We start from the raw sequence: 19,612 nt of genomic DNA, 5'->3' as shown, positions 1-19,612 counted from the left end.
AAGTCCTCTTTGCCAATGTACAGATAATTTATTTATTAAATGTTATTTCCATCCATAAGTAATTGATTACTATTGCATAAGATCTTCTGCATGAGCCCAGCAGAGTTATTCTCAGACAACCCAGAAGCTTTCCCCAGTGCTCAGGTTTGTCACGACTGACTACTTATCCAAGGGGCTGACTGCTAATTGTTTGGTCTTTATCACATTTCAAAACGGAACTGTTCTTTTTGAGGTCTTCACCTGCAGAAAATATATATGGCTGCAAAATACCACCAAAACAGAGATTACCACTTAAGATTTCTTTGCTATTTCTTAACACAAGAGGAAATAGCAGTCCATCAGAAAGGGGATAGGCGGTTAATGCATCTTATTCCTGCTTTTCACTGGTCTCGGATTAACCTGTTTGACATTTTAGATCTTCCTGATACGGCTGCTTATTTTAGTGGAATCCCAGCAATGTGAAGTTACAGCAACACAGAGTTGAGCCAAAACCCAGCTGTTTTATGATTCTGTTAACTGTTCATCTCATTGGGAATTGCCATCTCCTGCCAAATCAGATGTGATTCAAAGGACATTTAAAAATGGATGTGATGATTTAGACATGTCCAGACGATCATTTAACTCGTGCAATGTGAAAATGTAAGTTTTGCTCATTTGTATATGCCACTGGCCTTGTAAGGGCTAGCCTATATTTGTAGGTATTTCATTGCATTCTCTTTTTTTTTTTTTCTTTTCTTTTTTTCTTTCTGATAGGAAATGTTATCTGCAATGAATTTTGGTATTTTACTCAGAGAAACCACATGAGCTCTCAGTCTGGAAATGTGTGACTTGGATGCCTTGCCCATACAAATCAACTGCAAGTTTTTTATATGTTGTTCCAGAAACACTGGCCTTACTGGACATCATCTGTTCATTTGCAGCAAATCCAATGTATCTTCTAAACATTGGGCTAACTGCCCATGGGTTATGTGCTGCATTAGATGCATACTTTAATCTAGTATATCCCTAATAAAAATACACTAACCTGTAGAGAAGTGGGACAAGAAAAAGACTGTCACCCTGAATTTTAGGATTAATTCAATGATCTTTTTATCATTCCAGTTTACGTTTTCTTAGATTTTTGCTTTTTCTTACATTTTTGATTTTTACTTTTGTCAATCTTGCCACATTTAACATCCAATTTTTTAATACTCTGTCTTTTCCAGGCTGCTTCTGGTTCAGCTCACCTAAGTTGTCAGATATAGCATGATCTTTTTAACTTTAACTAGCATCTCTTTCCATTTACCATCATTCCTAATTGCTATATGAAGGTGAATTCCCATCTGTAAACAGAGATTTGTTATCCAGGCCAAGAGAAGCAATCACCTGTGCCTGCATTTCATAGTGTCAGGTAATATTTTATACACAGTTGTTTTCACAGACCTCACAGATCACTTGCAGTACAATATTTGGGGAGCTGGAAGCCTGACTTAATGATCACTGCTCATGCACATGGTTGCTGGAAAATCATTCATGAATATTGAATCCAATTATTATGAACAGGTGCAACGAAGTAACTACATTTCATGCTCACTGAGATATCACAAACACTTAAATTTGATAAAGTTAATACACAAATATATACTCTGGTACACAACAATAACTTCATGTACATTCATGAGAATGCAAATATAATGATCATGATTCTCAGTTTTGAGGTTGTGATCAAGATTCATTTGCAGTAATTTTAAACAATTATTTCACCTCATTGCTTAATTCTTTCTACAGCTGTGAATTCAATAAGGGGAGAAAGCAAATAGCTTGTGGTAATCCCTTTCATACTAAAAGCTGCAAATCATTTAGGTCACCAGGAGAAAGAAAGGAAGTGATTGTTGCTTTCTGAAAATCTTTCTGAACTGCATTGTTCTGGTATTTCCAGAAGCATTTAATTGGAACCAGATCCCAGGCTCCTTCTAGAATTTGAATGAGTCAGTCATGGGTACATACCTGAGCATGTACTCACAGTATATACTCGTGTACTGGTTATACAGTTTTGCCAGCAATTGTGTTTTCAGTCATATGGAAAAGCATAGCAGCTTGTGGGTAGTCAAAGCCCATCCTCAGAACTCTGGTCCCACCATTGTCAATACAGCCCCACCAGGAACTTTTTTGAATCCAATTTAAAAATATGGAGACTGCTCCAAAAGTAATGCCTCCTAATTTATTATGTTGGCCCATGACATCAGAGGTTGACGTGGTAGTATGGCAGTAGAGGTTGAACCTTCTCATCAATGTTCCATTATATTTTGTTGCATCTGTGTGACAGATGGCAGCAAAGGGGCAGTCTGACAAAATAGTATCCAACATGGAAGTGCATATGAAGGAAATGGATGTCACTGAATAATTCATCCATGCAGGAAAAAGTGGCATCCATTGACATTCGTCAATGCTTGCTGAATGTCTCTGGATAACAAGTGGATGTGAGTGCAGTGAGGTGGTGGGTGGTGCATTTCAGCAGTGCTGACAGTGACAGTCACCTCCACCGGTACAGATGTTTACAAGTGCAGTATGAAGGCTCTTGTTCATTGTGGGTATAGCTAATGTTGGTGACAATGTTGAAAAATAGTATTTTGTAGCTGAAAATTTGCTCTATCAAATAGATTTGTTGTATTCTTTGCATCTGTTGCAGTTTCTTGGACATAAATAGGAGTTCTTACTTTCAGAGCGACCTACATATTTTCCGTCACTGCAGAAACCAGAATGTAAGAACTGGCATGAGAAAACCATTTGTCTGATTTCCTATCCAAATTATATTTAATTTCCCAGGATTGTCCTTTATCTTGCATAATTCTTCTTGCAATCTATATACCAAAAGAAAAGATGCATATCCTTTTTTAGCCTTCTGCTGAAGGTAACTTCCTGTCTTTCAGAATGAATGACTTTCTTTTATACCTAAAAATCCTTTATCTGCATGTATTCTCATAGTTTGTATTCTTTCCTGAGCTAGGATACCACAGACCTAACCAGTGTTGTTCAGCTCCATTAATGCTTTTTGATTTGGAAGCACAAATGGTGAGTTGCCTCCACTGCTCTGCCGTGATTGCACATTGCATTCACAAGGGAAAAATGTTCTTATGAAAATTGGTCTCATTATTTTTATGCTTCATAGTTTCCAATAAAACAATTTTCACCAGAAATGGGACTGTTGTACATCACTGAGCAGAAAAGGAAATGTTCAGCAACCTGATAACCTTGTAGAAATTGTTGCTGACCTGAGCCCTGAGATGAAAGTCAAAAAGATGACAGCAATAATAACAACAATACTATTAATCTCTAATAACTGTAGAAAATACTTAGTCCTGTTTAGAGAAATTCTGTGTACTGAATCTTTGAGTTCCATCCTCAGTACTCACTTGGTTTCTGTATATAATGATTCCTTATATATTTATCAAAAGTCATCTTCATCAATTCAATCTTCTGTCGGTTGGGCAATATTCTCCCTCATTATTTCCAAGGTGATAGCAGGGCACTTTGCAATTGGCCTTCAATGAGATCCGCTAACAAAATCTCTTTCTCCTTTCATTTTTTTTCTTTAACAGCAAGGAATAAAAAAAAAATCATTTGAGTATTCCATAACCTAGACAAAGACTGAAAGTGGCCTGAATATGTCTGGAATAAGGGAGACCAATTTTTGATTAGTTTTGGTTATGTAAAACTAAAGATAATTAGGATTTCCTCCAAAACTTAAAAATTAAAGAAGAGAGAGATTATTAAAGCCTACCTAAATAGTCAGATTAAGGTCTGCTCCTCAAGTTTTTAGCTTTGGCACTTCTCTAAGCAATGTGGAAATGCAGACTGTAAGTAATTGGGATATGGAGCACAGAATGGTACTTGGAGGTTGAATTCATACTCCTACCCAAATCGACATACATATGTGCACTCTCATTTTGCATTTCACTTAGGCAAGGACAGGAATTCACTTTCAAGTGTCATTACTGCCAGCTTACCAGGAGAGTGACTTGGAGAACAACTATTTGCCTTTCTTATGTTTAGTGGGCATCTGCTGGGCAGATGTAGGATAACATATTTTACATTAAGCCTTGTGTAACTGCTTAGAAGATGCTGTGTCTTATTTACATTTTACCATCTCTCAAGGAGAATGTAATGCTATTATCTATATGTCATCTGCTTATTGTTCTTGAATAATGCATACAAGATTCGTGACTTCCTGCTGTGGTACTTCATACTCATGTTGCTGTAATATTACATCCATTTAAAGCTGTACTAATGTAGTGGCGAATAAGGCTATCCATACATTCAGCATGTCTTTTCTATCCATAAAGAGAAGCCAAGTCACAGATGGTTTTTACAGTGTTATAATTAATAATCATGGTATCATGTTAGTGTCATCTTAACATAATAAAAAAGTGGATCTATAAATTGTTTTCAGCTTTTTCACAGCATTTACAATGACTTTTTGTAGCTTTTCCCAGCAGTGGGATCTCTGACAGTAATATTTTTTGAGCTGCATTCACAAAGAATAATTTCAGGTTAATGATTTTTTTCTAGAATACTATTTGTGAAGTGGCATCATTAATTTTTTTCTATCATTTTTTAGTCTAGTTCTTTATAAAATAGTTCTTTATAGATTTTTAAAACAAAAATCTTACATTTTCTTTCTCAGATTTCTAAGCAAATATACTTTGCAAAATATAGCGTGTTACACCATTCCTATGCTGGCAACAACCTAACGTGAACGTCATTCCCAAGCCTCAGCACCATAATGTCTATGTAGGCAGCCCAAACCTGCACTGATACAGAAATACTACCTGTTCTTTTGAGATTACCTTTACTACCAATTCTGTACAGCGATGGAGGAATATACAGTATAGGCATTGGTGAACTGTATCATTGTATGAGTATGTATTTTCTTCAGTGATTTGTGGTGTTTCCTGTTTTTTCTCTTTGCTGAAAAGACATGAGAATGTTTCTAGTTGAGCTCATGTTCAGTCTTTTTTTTTTTTTTTAATCTGGATAAGATTATACCAAGAGTAAATGCGGCTCTAAAAAACTGCTCTTTCTATAACCTCTGAAAGCACATTCAAAGTTCCCTTTTAATCTGGGTTTCTCTCAGTCTTGTTCCTACTCACGGAGACAAACCCTGCTGAAGGACTTTGCATTACCATCTTGGATCTTGACAGTAACTGGCAGTGAAATGGCATATTGGGATATGTTAAGGGTGGAGATGTCGTAGCAGTTTATTTCAAAACCTCAAGTCAAATTTGATTCAAGTTCTTTTTTTGAGAATGGCAAAGAGTAAGCATATTCCCAGACTCACCTGGCTGTTGAGGAGCCCAGCCATTGCTGTATGTTACAGGCATAGTGGAGGGAACATACTCTTTAAGAATAATTATGTAATTTGATTATTTTTTTACCTAAACACATGTACTATTTCCTACTCAGAAAAGAATAAATGTATTTTTATACACAATAGCTGTAAATTCCCTGATGTCTTCTGCTATTCTAAATCACAGTTCTTCATTGCAATAAAGTGCACAAGGAGGAAGAAAATATTTACAGCCATATTGTTGTGTAGTTCAGTAAAAAGTCTCTTGCAGTGGCCCAAAGAGATGGTATCTGGAGAGTCTAAGGCTACAAGCTTAATGTGTGCCTGGTCTCTCCCAAGCTCCAGTCCTCTTTTTATTGGAAATTTAATGAATCACCCCCAAAGATTTCAGTTTAGTAAGTACTGATGTCTTTTTTCCTTCCGATGTATGTCTCTTTGATTGCTGTTGGAATCCATGGAAGCTTTCAGCATCAGCCTGTGGTGGTGGTACACTCAACAAGTTAAGTACATCTCCTTTTTTAATGATTAGTGTTATAATTTCATCTAGAGATGTTTAGCTTTTAAACTGTGGAAAACAGTGAACCACTGTTCCTAGAGATTTTCTTAATCAAGAGTTCTAGACCATTTAGTTGTACTGTTCCTTATCCCAGTCATCTTTGATTTTGTAGTAATATTAATTTTACTACAAAGAACACATCAGCTAAACCTCCAATAATACTATAGACACACATGAAATATAACGTGTTTGTTTTGTTTTTCCAAGATATTTTAAAATTCTTTTGTCTATTATTCAAATGCAGCAACATATATTCAAAAAATGCAATGTATTTTTGGATTTTAGCAATTTTGACAAGACATTTTAAAAACTGTTCTGTTCTGGAGGGCACCTTTGCAGATTCAGTTATGCAGTCAATGCCACTGATGAGTAATCTTAAGTGACTCAAAACTTGGCACCTGCCTTGATCCACCACTATTTTTCAGATATCACATTGATCACTTTTACAGTCTGTTATAAAGAAAGCTTAAACTGAGCTTTTCACAGACTCAGAAATGCTTATGGTGAATATCCCCAATCACTTTTGAAGAGCATCCCATCAAGTTCAGTTGATAAAGATGAGATTAACCTAATATGGATGTCATTTTTCTAAAACACCGATATTTTCATTTGTCAGTTAACACTGGTGAGAAACAGGTTTGACCTTTAGGACAGGAATACGTGAGAAGTTGTCAAACTGGATCAGAAGCTCACATAAAATAAATGCATTACAGCATTACCAGGACTGCAGAGTTCACTGATCCTTATGGTCTTCCAGAAAACCCATTCCTTCTAGAAACATCAGTGGCAAACACCATCAAATAACCACTTTGCTTAAAGATGAGGGGCTATTCTGAAAGTAACACCTCCTGTTTTATTATGTTGGCCCATGACATCAGGGGGCAGATGTTAGTGGTATGGCAGTAGAGGTTGAACCTTCCCACCAATATTCCATTACATGTTGTTGCTGTGTTACAGATGGCAGCAGAAGGGCAGTCTGATAGAATGGCATCTGATGTGGAAGTGCGTGTGAAGCAAAGGGGTGTCACTGTTAATTCATTCATATGGAAACAATGGCATCCACTGACATTTATCAGTGCTTGCTGAATGTTTCAGGAGACCAAACACTGGATGTGAGCACAGTGAGGTGGTGGATGGTGCATTTCAGCTATGGTGACAGTGGTTCACCTCTGCTGATGCAAATTTTTACAAGTGTGGCATGCAGGCTCTTGTTCACTGCAGGTAAAAATGCATAGCTAATGTTGGTGGCAGTGTTGAAAAATAGTGCTTTGTAGCTCAGAATTTGCTCTATCAAATAGTGTTATTGTTCTCTTTGTATCTGTTTTAGTTTGAAAATAAATAGGAGGCATTTATTTCTGGATGAACTATTTTAGCACACTTGTAAGGAAGGGGCTAAGGAATCAGTGACTGACATACACAAAGCATTCTCTCAGCTGCCAATATGGAGCAAGTCTGACTTTCTACAGTTATGGCACTTCAACTTTTGTTGTCTTCATATTTGGGACTGAGGGTTGTTGAGTGACATACATTATGAGTTTACAGGGTAAGTAAATGAACTGGAATTTTCATATTGTCTTGCTATCCTTTTTCTCACGTGTTATCAGTACTAAGTGAAAATGTTCTACTTCTTTTGTCTTGACTTTCATCTATGAAAATAAGATCCCAGTCTCAAGTTTTGATAAATTACAAATATGCATTCACAGCATCACAGAGTGACTGAGTTTAGAAGAGACCTCTGGAAGTCTTCTTGTCCAAAACCCCTGCTCAAGGAGGATCACCTAAAGCCAACTACACAGGACCAGGTCTACATGGCTTCAGAATAACTCGAAGAATGGAGACTATACAGCTTCACTGTGAAACCTACATCTGTGCTTAGTCTCCTGCACAAGAAAAATATGTCTGGCTAGAACTTGCCATGTTTTAGTTTCTATATTATATCTGATACATCATCTACTGTTTGTGAATTTAGATTTTGCGGTAAACAAGGAAGACAGATCATTCTAGACTATTCAAGATTAACAAGACAAATAATACTTACTAATGTATTATAGAAGAAATGCAGTTATACAATATTACTTTAAATAAGTGGTTCTTAGGTTATTATCTTAATAGATTTGCACACCAGAGCCTTATAAGAAAATCTTCTCCTAGGGTGTCTCATATTCCATTTCTGCAATGTGTTAAAGCTCACTTTAGCACTCAGAGTAATTGAAAACATAATATTATTGAAGGATTTAATCATCATTTTAATTCTTTGGTATTGGCATTTTAACTGTCTTAAAATAAATTTTGGAACTGGAAATAATGATAACGCCAACATTAAAGTAGCCATTGCATGTGGGGAATATTGGAGGTTAAGATGCAAATGCAGAACACGTTAGATTTACACTCAGGAGAGTACTGAGAGCAGGAGATGACATAGAGCTGTCTTCTTCTGGTAAAATTCTGCACAGTTCAAAGTCTGACTTCATGTTGTTAAATTATTTGTAAACAGATTTGGTAGCAAACACGCCCTGCAATATGATACAGTAATGTTCTGCTTGTCTGTTTCCAGCAGTGTGTGGTTACTAGTTGCTTTATCAAAGAAAACACTGCTCTGAGCTACCATTTCTTTTTTCCTTCAGGTATTAAACAATGAATGACTGAAAAGCAGTAAATTTAAAACCATCAAAAAGCTTCAAGATTCTTCTTGAATGAGATCCTTGTTATCCTGAATATGTAAACCCTACTGTAATTCAGAGATAATCAAACTTACTTTTTCCCACCTTCTTTAAAGCTATAGAAAACTTTGCTTGCTACAGAAATTGCAAGGTTAAATATACCTTCAGATTTCTGTGGATATAAGCCATTTCTCCCCGAATTTTGTTAGCCAGATTGAATTTCTCTCTCTTTTTTTTTATTTTTATTTTTTAAGAAAATACGTAACATTTGGTATTAACTTATTAGGTGGTACTTGGTAAGTAAATGTATTTTAAAACTTTTTTTACAGAATATTTCTTTCAAAATAGCCGTAAGATACTGAAATAGCTGTTTTATAACATCACCTATCCTGATTGAATGGAACAAAGTAATGTCCAACACTGTCTATCTGAGTAACTTCGTCCTTATTCCAAATTTGCTGAATTATCATTTACTGTTTCCTATTTCAGATGATCGAGCATTTTATTGATGAACCTTATAAAAAACATATTCAAAACCATACTGGAATTCAATGACAGATCTGAAAATTGAATGGCTTTTGTGCACGGACCACCATAGGTTATATCAGCAAGATCCTGACATAACCAAGTAGTCCTCTAAAGACAAATCTCTCACCAGGAGTAAAATATGAGCTCCAGTCCTGGAGGGGGTTAACCCTGAATTCAAGAATAGTTATTCATTCCTGTAATTGAATACAAAAGACATAGGATTGATTTTCACCTATACCCAAATTCATGGCTCCTGTGAGGGTCTAAGCTGCTGACAAATAATTTCAGCTTCAGCTATTGATTATGCTTCCATAGTGAACATTAGATATACTGTAAGATTGATATAATATATATTGCAGGAGAAATATAATATAAGTACTCCCCATTTCTTAGCCTATCTGTCACTACTCTTAAGCTGTGCCATGCACAGGAGATGTTGGATTTGACTTCCTAAGGAGAAAATGGCCATCAAGTAGAAAAATGAACTCACCCTTATTATACTGTGGTGATGTGGTTAAGATAATTACTGCATCTTTATTCCATTTGTTTTGAAACACATAGCCTTTGCCTTTTCAAACAGCCTAGACCATATCACCACTCATGTATTTGCAATGAAAATCTGACATCAGAGGACAGAATGACTGGAGAAGTTATCTTCTCATTTCATATTTACCTTGCTTCCTCTCCAGAATCACTGAAAACACAGTGACCTAGGTCCATGCTTTTATACTTTTTTTACTATATATACACACAAATATAAAAAAATTAGTGTGAGTACGCCAAACTCTGTAGCTCGCTACTCATCTTCCCAGGTGTCTTCACACACCATAATTTCTGGTGCTTAGAATTGGTAGACTGCAAAAAGTAGCACTCTTGTGTTCCCTCTCCTTCATATTGTGAATACTCAGTTCTCCAAGAATTTTGCTGATGGTGTCTGACCAGCCAAGCCCATATCAAAATCAGCCGAAATCTAATCATAATTTTTTCCATTTAAAACTTGTGTGCTATTATTTGATGTGGTTTTTTGTTTGCTTTTTTTTTTTTTAAATAACCTAAAGCATATTGTACTGTCTGCTATTAAAATACAATCCTTTCTGTTTACCTCCTCATGGCTCACTGAAAAAAAAGATACATGCTAAAAATTGCAGCTTTCAAAATGTTTTCTCTTTTATTTCTTCAGATTTCTCTTCAATGTAATCAATAATTCTAACTAGTTACCAGACTACTTAACTTTATTTTTCCTAACAAAAATGAATAGTTAGAGTACAATGTGTCCAAAGCCATTTTTTTCCATTCCTTCCTCATGACTTACCTCTTTTCTTTTGTATAACGAATTTTAGCATTTCAAATTTTAAGGTAAAGAAAAATCCTTCTCTTTGAAGAAGAATTTCTCATCAAGAGAGCCTTATTTTTTTAAAGGATAGCGAATCCAGCCTGATGGAACAAACACCATAAGATATTTTCCATACATGAATGTCTCTTTAACAGAATTAAAATTCTAGAGATTTAATTCTTTGTAGGCAACTCAACTGAAAGAATAAGAAACACTGTGATAAAACAATATGATTACTTCAGTCTCCATGTAGTATCAAGTACAATTCTATAGGATTTCTTCAGTAGCCCATGTTCATAGTGATCTTAATTTTCGCTTTGTCAGAAGAGCTTTATGATAGGTTAATTCTTCAGAAATACTTATCATCCTTTACAGCATATTTCATTTATTTCTTCATTATGAAATGCAATTTTTGGAATTATTATTCTTTTTATTATTGTTGTTATTACAGAACTTCCAATGTTAGACAAATTCACTGCTGCTACCTTCTTGTTTTTATCCCTTTTCTTCCAATTCCAGTGCCTAAACAATTGATTGTTCACTTGGAAAAACAATTTGTTTTCCCTAACGAAAAAGATAAGACTGCATTGCCTATTTTGTGTGGAACGGGGGCTCCTCAACCTTCTGCATTTTATCCTATTACATCATAAGTCTTACTTCTAGAGAGAAATAAGAATGAGAGATTGCAGCCTGTAGAGCTGCTACTTATATTGCTGCTACAGCTACTATCTTATCATGCTCAAACATATTCCTGATCTGCTTCTTTTTCTCTTTTTTCTGATTAATGGTGGTTTTCCTGATATGTTAGGGTATGATCGTTGTACCTGCAGAAATACTGACTCTCATTTGAAGGTGGGATTTTTTTCAACTTACACGTTTATTTTGTGCCTAATAATACTAATTTCAGTTCCTAATTTTCCAGTAAGGCAATTAGGACACTAAAAGTTCCCAATCATGGAAAAAATAAGTAGTTGCTAGAAGATAAAGATTTGCAAATTTGAACAAATTTGTATGTATTTATGTATATATGAGTTGGTTTGCATGCATAACATTGAATTTTATATAAATGACATGAACTCATTTAAATATATAAAAGTTAAAATCCAGTACTTTTTTCTATTCATGTTCTGTGGAATTTAATAGCTTTTTAACAAAAGCATACATTTTCATGAATTGAAATGTAAGCAAGATTATGTATATTCTTCATTAACTTTTACAGTGTGGATATGTAAGTGAAACTACACATTCAAAAGCTAAGCAAAGTTTGTGTTGTTTACATAAAAGTTTTGGTAGATAACATTTACCCACACCAAAAAAAAAAAAAGAAAAAAAAAGAAAGAAAAAGAAAAAAGAAAAGAAAAAGAAAAAGAAAAAAAATTATGTATTTTTGGTTTTGGATAAAAAATGCACAGCTCAAAGATTTTCTTCTCTATGACTCAAACTTTCCAAAGGTTTTGAGTCAAATTATATCTGAGTGTTCACTTAAAAAAAGGAAAAAACAAAACAAACAAACATGCAAAAACAGAACACAGAGTTCTGCAGAAGATAGCTATGGTAGTTAAAAACCTTTCTGTGAATGGCCAAAAGTACCCAAATGTTGGACTAGATGGAACAGGATATCTGTTGTAAAGGAAAGCTGATGACAGATGTTCATACTGTTAAATGTTTTAGTCTCAGAACATCACTGGAGCTCAAACTGTTAACAGTGAAAGAGGTAAGATGTCCAAGACAAGATCTCAAAGAAAGAAGAAACTGATCAGAGTACTTAGCTCTGATAATTTCAACTCACCTGACTAGCAGAGTTTTGGAAAATATTGGCTGGTTGGCATGATGAACCTTGAAAAATCAGGTGGTTATATTTTTGAGCTGTGGCTTGTTGTCTTTGCTCTTTGAAGCCATTTCACATGTCATTTATAGAGCCTGAAAGGGAGAAGAGTTAAGGTAATATACGTAAATCAACATCGAGATTAGATGTCAATATATCCACTTGACCATTTCACACATTGGAAACTTATAAGGAAAACATTGCTCAGTTGTGACATTAAGCAGCAGGATTGAAGTAAATAAATGCGGGGTGGACAGCAAGTAGATAACACATCTTCAGAAAAAATTGAGATGAACATTTAATATTTTTGCTGAAGCAAATGTTAAGCCAAGTTGTGCTGTAATGTGGCTTTTAAAGTAGAAGATGAATTACCCTATAATACTCAGAACTTCTAGCATCCACTGAAGGGAATTCCCTTCCATTTTGGGCATGCATCTTCAAGAAAAACTGTAGATGAATGGCAAAAGCCCAAAGAAATATGGAAAAAAAAATAAAAAAAAATCTGAGAAATGCAGTCTATAAGGAAGCTTGTGAATTCACATTTGTTTCACTATAGTTAAAAATAGCAAAAATAGCAAAATACATGAAGGACTGTTGCAAAGAAGGCAGCAAATGTTGTTTTTTAATAATCTGTATACAGAAGAGAAAATGTAGAAATTGAAGTTACATGGTAGAGAAAAATTTCTAATTGCAAGGCTTGCAAAACATCAGATCCGGATAAAGAGGGTGCAGATTATTCTCACTGAAAGACTTTAAATATATATGGAAAAACAACTGCTATAGCAGACACAGTCCCAATTGATCCAGGCTTGGAAAATAAGCCTGGTCTCCTGTTAAGAGCCAGCCACTTGACTTAAACAATACTGTAGTTTATTAAATGTGAAGGAGTGCAAATGACAGAAAACAAAACGGAATGGTGACAGATCTCCAGATAGGTGCAAACAATGTAGTTTTAATTACACTTTTGCTGTTTTTTCTTCCCCAGCCAAAAGTATTTCCTTTCTAAGTTTGGCTGGACGTAATTTTACCTCTAGTTTGGTTTCATTTTTAAGAATCTCTATTTTTTTACTATACACTCATGTTTGTCAATTTAATATTTATACCAATTTAATATTTAATAAATATGTACAACTTGAAAGTTTTTACTGCGACGCTCCACTAGCTTTAAATTATTAACCGAAGCTGAATGAGTAGCCACTTTCAAATATTCAGACAAAGAAACGTGTTTTAATCTCAAATTTTAGTTGTGTTGCTATCTAACATTTGATAGTTTTCATTTTAGTACAGTATAATTCTATTAAATGGACATTTGGTTCAACAGTTGATCCCACATTTACACCAAATAAATATGGTGCGAAGTTTACTTATAAATGAATATAGTATAAAGCTAACTGTTATTTCTTCGAGAAGAGTCCTCTACAATATAAAATTTCCTCCAAGTCAAAGAAAGTTTATTTCACTTCTGGTAATTTTATTGTGTGTATACTAGGTGGAAATACAGACCTGTGAAAAGGCTCATTTTAGCAGGGGTAACAACTCACAGAAGTTATTCTGAGGAATGGGGTGGAATGAATCATATTCATACGTGTGTGTGCTGGATGGCAAAAATCAATGCTTTCTCTTAGCAAAGACACTCTCGGGGATAGAGAAATCAGAGCTGCGAAAAACCTAACAAATTTTGCCTGACAGATTTTCCAGGCAAACTACACCGCTGGTGCACTGGGAGTGTGCTGAGGATGTCAGTCCCTGTGCCAGTCGGTGCAGCCCTGCTCATGGCGGCTCATTTTGGAGCTCTAGGGAGACCAATAGCTCCCCACACTGCCCCAACACACCCAAGATGCTGGCAAGCAGGCCTGGGGCTGTGAGAAGCCAGAGGCCTGCCCTGTGCAGCTTGGTGGAAGATAGAATCACAGAATCACAGAATGGCCAGGGTTGGAAGGGACCTCAAGGATCATGAATCTCCAACCCCCCTGTCACATGCAGGGCCACCAACCTCCCCGTTGAATACTAGACCAGGCTGCCCAGGGCCCAATCCAATCTGGCCTTGAACACCTCCAGGGATGGGGGCACCCACAACCTCTCTGGGCAGCCTGTTCCAGAACCTCACCACTCTCTCTGTAAAGAATTTCTCCCTGACATCCAACCTAAATCTTCTCTCTCTCAACTTAAAACCATTTCCCCTTGTCCTGCTGTTATCTACCCTTTCAAAGAGTTGATTCCCCTCCTCTTTGTAGGCTCCCTTTAGGAATTGAAATGCTGCAATGAGGTCATCCTGCAGCCTTCTTTTCTCCAGGCTGAACAAGCCCAGCTCCCTCAGCCTGTCCTCGCAGGGGAGGTGCTCCAGTCCCCTGATCATCTTTGTGGCCCTCCTTTGGACCCTCTCCAACAGTTCCCTGTCTTTTTTGTACTGGCGGCTCCACACTTGGACGCAGTATTCCAGATGGGACCTCACAAGAGCAGAGTAGAGGGGGACAATCATCTCCCTGTCCCTGCTGGCCACTCCTCTTTTGATGGAGCCCAGGATACCATTTGCCTTCCGAGCAAATGCAGATACAGTGCATGCAAGAGATGAGCCTAAAAATGCACAGAAAAATAGCAAAAGGCAGATGTGAAAGGGAACAAGAAAGCATTTTGGGGTGAAGGAAAAAAAATTGCTTAAGTCTCTATCCTATTAGCATCAGTAGCACGACCTCTTCTAGCCTCAGCAAGTGACAGATATCATCTCAGGAGCCTGCTTTGATCCTGTTCCCTGTGATGCCAGTGCTGCTGGAGGTGTGTGCTGGGCTCACCACTCTGCAGATGGCTAACAGTGGTCAGGTTCCGGGATCACAATTACTGCCAGTGTTTAATGGTTCTCTCTTACAGCATCCCAAGCTCCCTGAATCTTTAATAAAACTCTGACAAGCAATAATCATATTGGGAATGGTGTATTCCTGAAGGCCTATGCCACAAAATGTAGCCATTGTATCTGCCTTAAATAGCCCCTGGGGAACAACTGGAAATTTGTTCTTCTATGCAGAAAATGGCCACTTCTGAGAGAGTGGAAAGCATCCTTTTCTTTCCCACCATCACTGGCAATTATACCTCTGCCTCTTTATTTGTCAGAGCTAATAACAGCGTTGTTGTGACTCAGAAAAGTGCGGATAAGACGATGAAAGATGCACCACCAGCATGGTGCAGATGACAACTGAACTGCCTCTGTTCCTTGTTAGTGAAAATTATTTGATGTGAATATTGTTGCCTAATAGGGCCCCATCTGACTGCAAGTGACTGTAGCACAGGCAGCAGAATAATGGAAAATTGCAGCAAGATGGTTGCTAGGATAATGCTAGCAGTAAGAAAGGAAGTAAGTGAAATTGAAAATTACATATTTAACAACCATATAAATGGCAATAATTATTTGGGGCCAGAATTATCTTAATTTGCTTCTTCCTATTGTGGGTCATTAATTACAGGAATAAATCTGCTGATCTGAGTGGGATAATTATCTTGACATTGGCATTGCCTTGCCAGTGGAGCAAGGGGTTTTCAAACCATGGATGAGAGAATTCCTTCCATCAGTAGCATGTTGAGGTGCCATGGTAAGGCATTGACAGATGGTACACAGCAGAACAAGGTGGAAGGTGACAGGGAACCACCCAAGTCTTTTCCAGAGATTCTCTTATCTTTTCAATACTACAGACCAAGAAGCAATGCTGCTTTATGTTAAAAAAATAATAATAAAACAAAAAACAGCAATGTCAGGACAAGAAGTTGCTACAGACATATAACCCTCATTTCTAAAAGCAAATCTGCCTTGCTTTCATTTTTCAAAAGAAAAGGGCAAGTCTGTTTACTTCATTCTCATCTCAAGTGCTGACCCTTGTTCTGCTAAACAGGATAGAGCCTGCACTGATTCTACCTGGAAAATAACATAGTGAAAATTAGGTGGTTTATACACACCAAAATATAAAGCAATAATGAAGTTGGAAGAGCAAGACTGAGCCTCAAGCTAGATCAGACTATACCATGAAATCATCAGGTTTTGTAAGTTCAAGAGGGTTAGACTTCTTCATTATCTGGATGGAAGACTTCACAAAAAGCCTCGGGAGCTGAAGGAGCAATGGAGATACTTCAGCTTGAAATCAATACACTGGCATGCTGCTCAGTTCCTTGGTTCACTTTGTCACTTGGAGGTGAGTACCAGCAGGGTTTGAATGCTTACTGCCATTACAAACCCTACAGCAAGAGCATCCGTGCATCCTGTTAATGCTCAGCTGACCTCTTAAAGATTACTGGAACTAAATACCTTGCTGAAGAAAGTGCCAAGCTATTGAGCCTTTGTCTGCCCACCCCTGGTCACATCAAGCTCTGTTCCTTACAGTACAAGGGGACCCCTCTGCTAGCTCAGCTGCTGGGAAGAGTGAGGTCATGAAGGCTACTGTGTGATACTTTCCTAGTATTGTCCCAGGCTGTGAGTTGGAGGTGGACATCCTAAGCTTAAGGTGGACTTAGAGTTGCACGTTTTTCTTCTGTTTGCTTCCTTGTTTATGTTTGTTTGCTTTTCAATAAATATGCATTCTTTCCTTTCTTTAGTTTTTCTGTCTTGCCTATTTTTAAATATACAGTTTTGACATCCACAAACCCATGTGGCAAAGAATTTACCACTAGATTATACGTGAGAAAAGGTATTATGTGTTTTGGCTTACTTTGAAAGATCCATCTGATCATTTAATTTGCCACCTCCCAGGTTTGTGTAATGAAAGGTGACGAAAAAGCAATCCTTGCTGAATTGCCACGCCACTTACAGAACTGCAGAAGTCCATTATAGCCCCTCTGCCTATACCATTTCTATACATACCCCATGTTCCTCCTTTCGCTGAGTTAAAAGGTCCTAGGCCATTTACTCTTTGCTTATATGCACATTTACCACACTTGTGGCTATTCCTGTCACACTTATCAATACCTTATTTCAACAAAATGGTAAAGCTGGAAGACAGGAACTGCACACAGCACTCATTATGTGAGAGCACCATTTATCAGCACTGGTGTTGCCTGCCATTTTACTGCTCTTCTGGCTTCCTCCTAGCAGATGAGAAGAGTTTGACTCATTCAAATGAACACAATCATGTTTCTAGCATAGTTATTGATGCTAAGTTTAAAAGCATGCATTTTAGATGAGATCTCTATTTAGATCTCATCTATTTAGATGAGATCTTTATTTCTTACTGGAGGAATCATTAGGATGAGTGAACTTACACCATTTACACCTTTTCTACATCAAGTCTAGATGCTGGATTGAAGTAAAGCTCCCATGAGTGTGCCGCACTCATTGCAGGCACTAATGCTGTTTATCTGCTCTTTGCAGGCTGTGCTGTACTCAAGGTGACTCTCACAGATACCTACATGCATAAATATTACACTAACCACTATACCTCAAGATATACATAATGCATTACTTAGTCGAAGCAGCAGCATGAGGCAATGCATTACACAAGGTACTGACACTGAAACAGACTCAGAGCTCTTACCAGCACTGAGAGTGCTTAATGGAGGCCTGCTCCTGACAGGCAGCATCACTCAGCCTCTCACAAAAGAGGGCTAAGGTACTTACCCCAGAAATTGGAATGACTTTCTCCACAGCATAGATCAGCTACAGCGCTGCTCGATGTTCTTGTAGCATGATTCAGTGTCTGAAGAAAAAGGAGCTGCTGCTGCTCACAATGAGGCCAATGAATATTTTGCCACTGGATTCAGTGAAGATAGAGATCTACTTCTTGTGCTCTTCTATAAAGAGTAAATCAAACTGATGTTGTTAGTGAAATAATACACATAGCCCATTTTCTGCAGCTCTTACCATGCACTATTAGATGCTCAGCTGTGGATCACACTCTGTGTGGGGTACTTGGGAGGGAGCTGCAGCTACAGTGGGTCCACAGTATAGTGGCTTGGTTTGATCTCTGAAACTCAGCCCAGAAACTCCAGTGCCCTCACTGTCCTACTCAAAGCTCCTCATGCTTCATAGGTACCACTGGTAGGGGATTTTAACTGCTCCTGTTCTTTCAGCTTTCCTAGTTCTTCCTTTTTACTTGTACTAGTATGGTGACCAGAGATTACTTATGTTGTGGTTTTGTGATTTCTGTTATCAATATTCCAAATCTTAACATCATGTAGTGCACCGGGAGATAAAGAGTTAATGCTACAGTTCCATGGATTGCCAATAGCTCTGGGTGCCCGTCTCAGAAGAGAAGAGATGAACTACAGCTCCCAGAAGACTTCATTATTCCTTTTCCGTTTTTCATTTAGAGAGAAAGATAAAACTGCTTGGGAGTCACAAGACTGCTCTCTTTTTCTGCTTCAATTCCAATTATATTGTATTATATTATCTCACATTCTGCTATCATATATAGTAAATTAGATTTCTCCTTTAGCTCATTCTGCTGTTTTTTTTCCAACAAGGCCCATCTCCCTGTCTTCCCCCTTCCCTCTTTCCTGGGTTGTGGGTCCCTCTGCCCCATTACTCACAGAACTGGACTGGACCAGGCTGGAACCATGACAGCTTAGTATCCACAAAAACAACTGCTTTACTCTGTTGCTAATTGCAGCTTGACACTGCTCAGGATCTCTTTCAGCAGAGCTCAGTCTCTGAAGAAAACCTTGTAGACAAATCATAGTAAATATAGGAGGTTTTGAGCTCCAAACTCATCATAATCCACAACCCAAATTCTGTGAGACGAACAAATGAAGCTGGATTAAGTGATGATCTTTGACCAGATTTCAAAACACAAACTTCCTGCACTTACATTTAGCAAAGGGACTCAGAAATGGAAGCAGTTTTTAGGACTTCAGCCCATCATGCCTGCACTTAATAAACTCTTATACACTGCTTGAAGATGAGAACAAATTTGTCACTTTCTTACTGCCCCTTTAATGAGGAATGAGCAATGAGAATAAGGAGGAGAAAAGTCAATAAGAATTATTCTATCCTTTTCAAATAAACTGCATAGATAATCATTTCTGTCTGCCTTCTCTGCAAGTACACAAGTTTAAAGACGTTAATCTAAGTTCATACTGTATGTGAAGCTTATGAAAGGAAATATATTGGACATGAATTTAGCTATAGATATTTTACTTGTTAGCTCACATTAGACTCTTAGTGAAATGCTAACTTTAGCACAATCATAGAATCGTATCATAAAATCATAGAATAACCTGGGTTGAAAACCTTCCTCCTAATATCTAACCTAAGCCTCCCCTGTCTTAGTTCAAAACCATTCTCCCTTGTCCTTTCACTATCCACCCTATTGAACAGCCGTTCTCCCTCCTGTTTATATTGTCCTTTCAAATATTGGAAGGCCACAATGAGGTCTCCCCAGAGCCTTCTCTTCTCCAAGCTAAACAAGCC

At 37.3% G+C, this 19,612-nt stretch overlaps 1 long non-coding RNA gene across 3 annotated transcripts in view; it reads right to left on the bottom strand.

Moving 5' to 3' along the window:
• LOC104910714 overlaps window positions 1–19,612 on the bottom strand; it is a 53,484-nt gene that overhangs the window by 6,796 nt on the left and 27,076 nt on the right. For 2 of the 3 annotated variants that reach the window (XR_004159605.1, XR_004159604.1), the window contains exons 5-6: window positions 17,822–18,863; window positions 12,193–12,323 (exon numbers count right to left, since the gene is read on the bottom strand). This is a non-coding gene — a long non-coding RNA (uncharacterized LOC104910714). The remainder of the gene's footprint in view (window positions 1–12,192; window positions 12,324–17,821; window positions 18,864–19,612) is intronic. The other variant, XR_004159606.1, reaches the window with a different exon arrangement.

The sequence above is a fragment of the Meleagris gallopavo genome, chromosome 4 (assembly GCF_000146605.3).
Source record: "Meleagris gallopavo isolate NT-WF06-2002-E0010 breed Aviagen turkey brand Nicholas breeding stock chromosome 4, Turkey_5.1, whole genome shotgun sequence".
NCBI lineage: Eukaryota > Metazoa > Chordata > Aves > Galliformes > Phasianidae > Meleagris > Meleagris gallopavo.
This window is presented reverse-complemented; position numbering and strand designations above follow the sequence as displayed.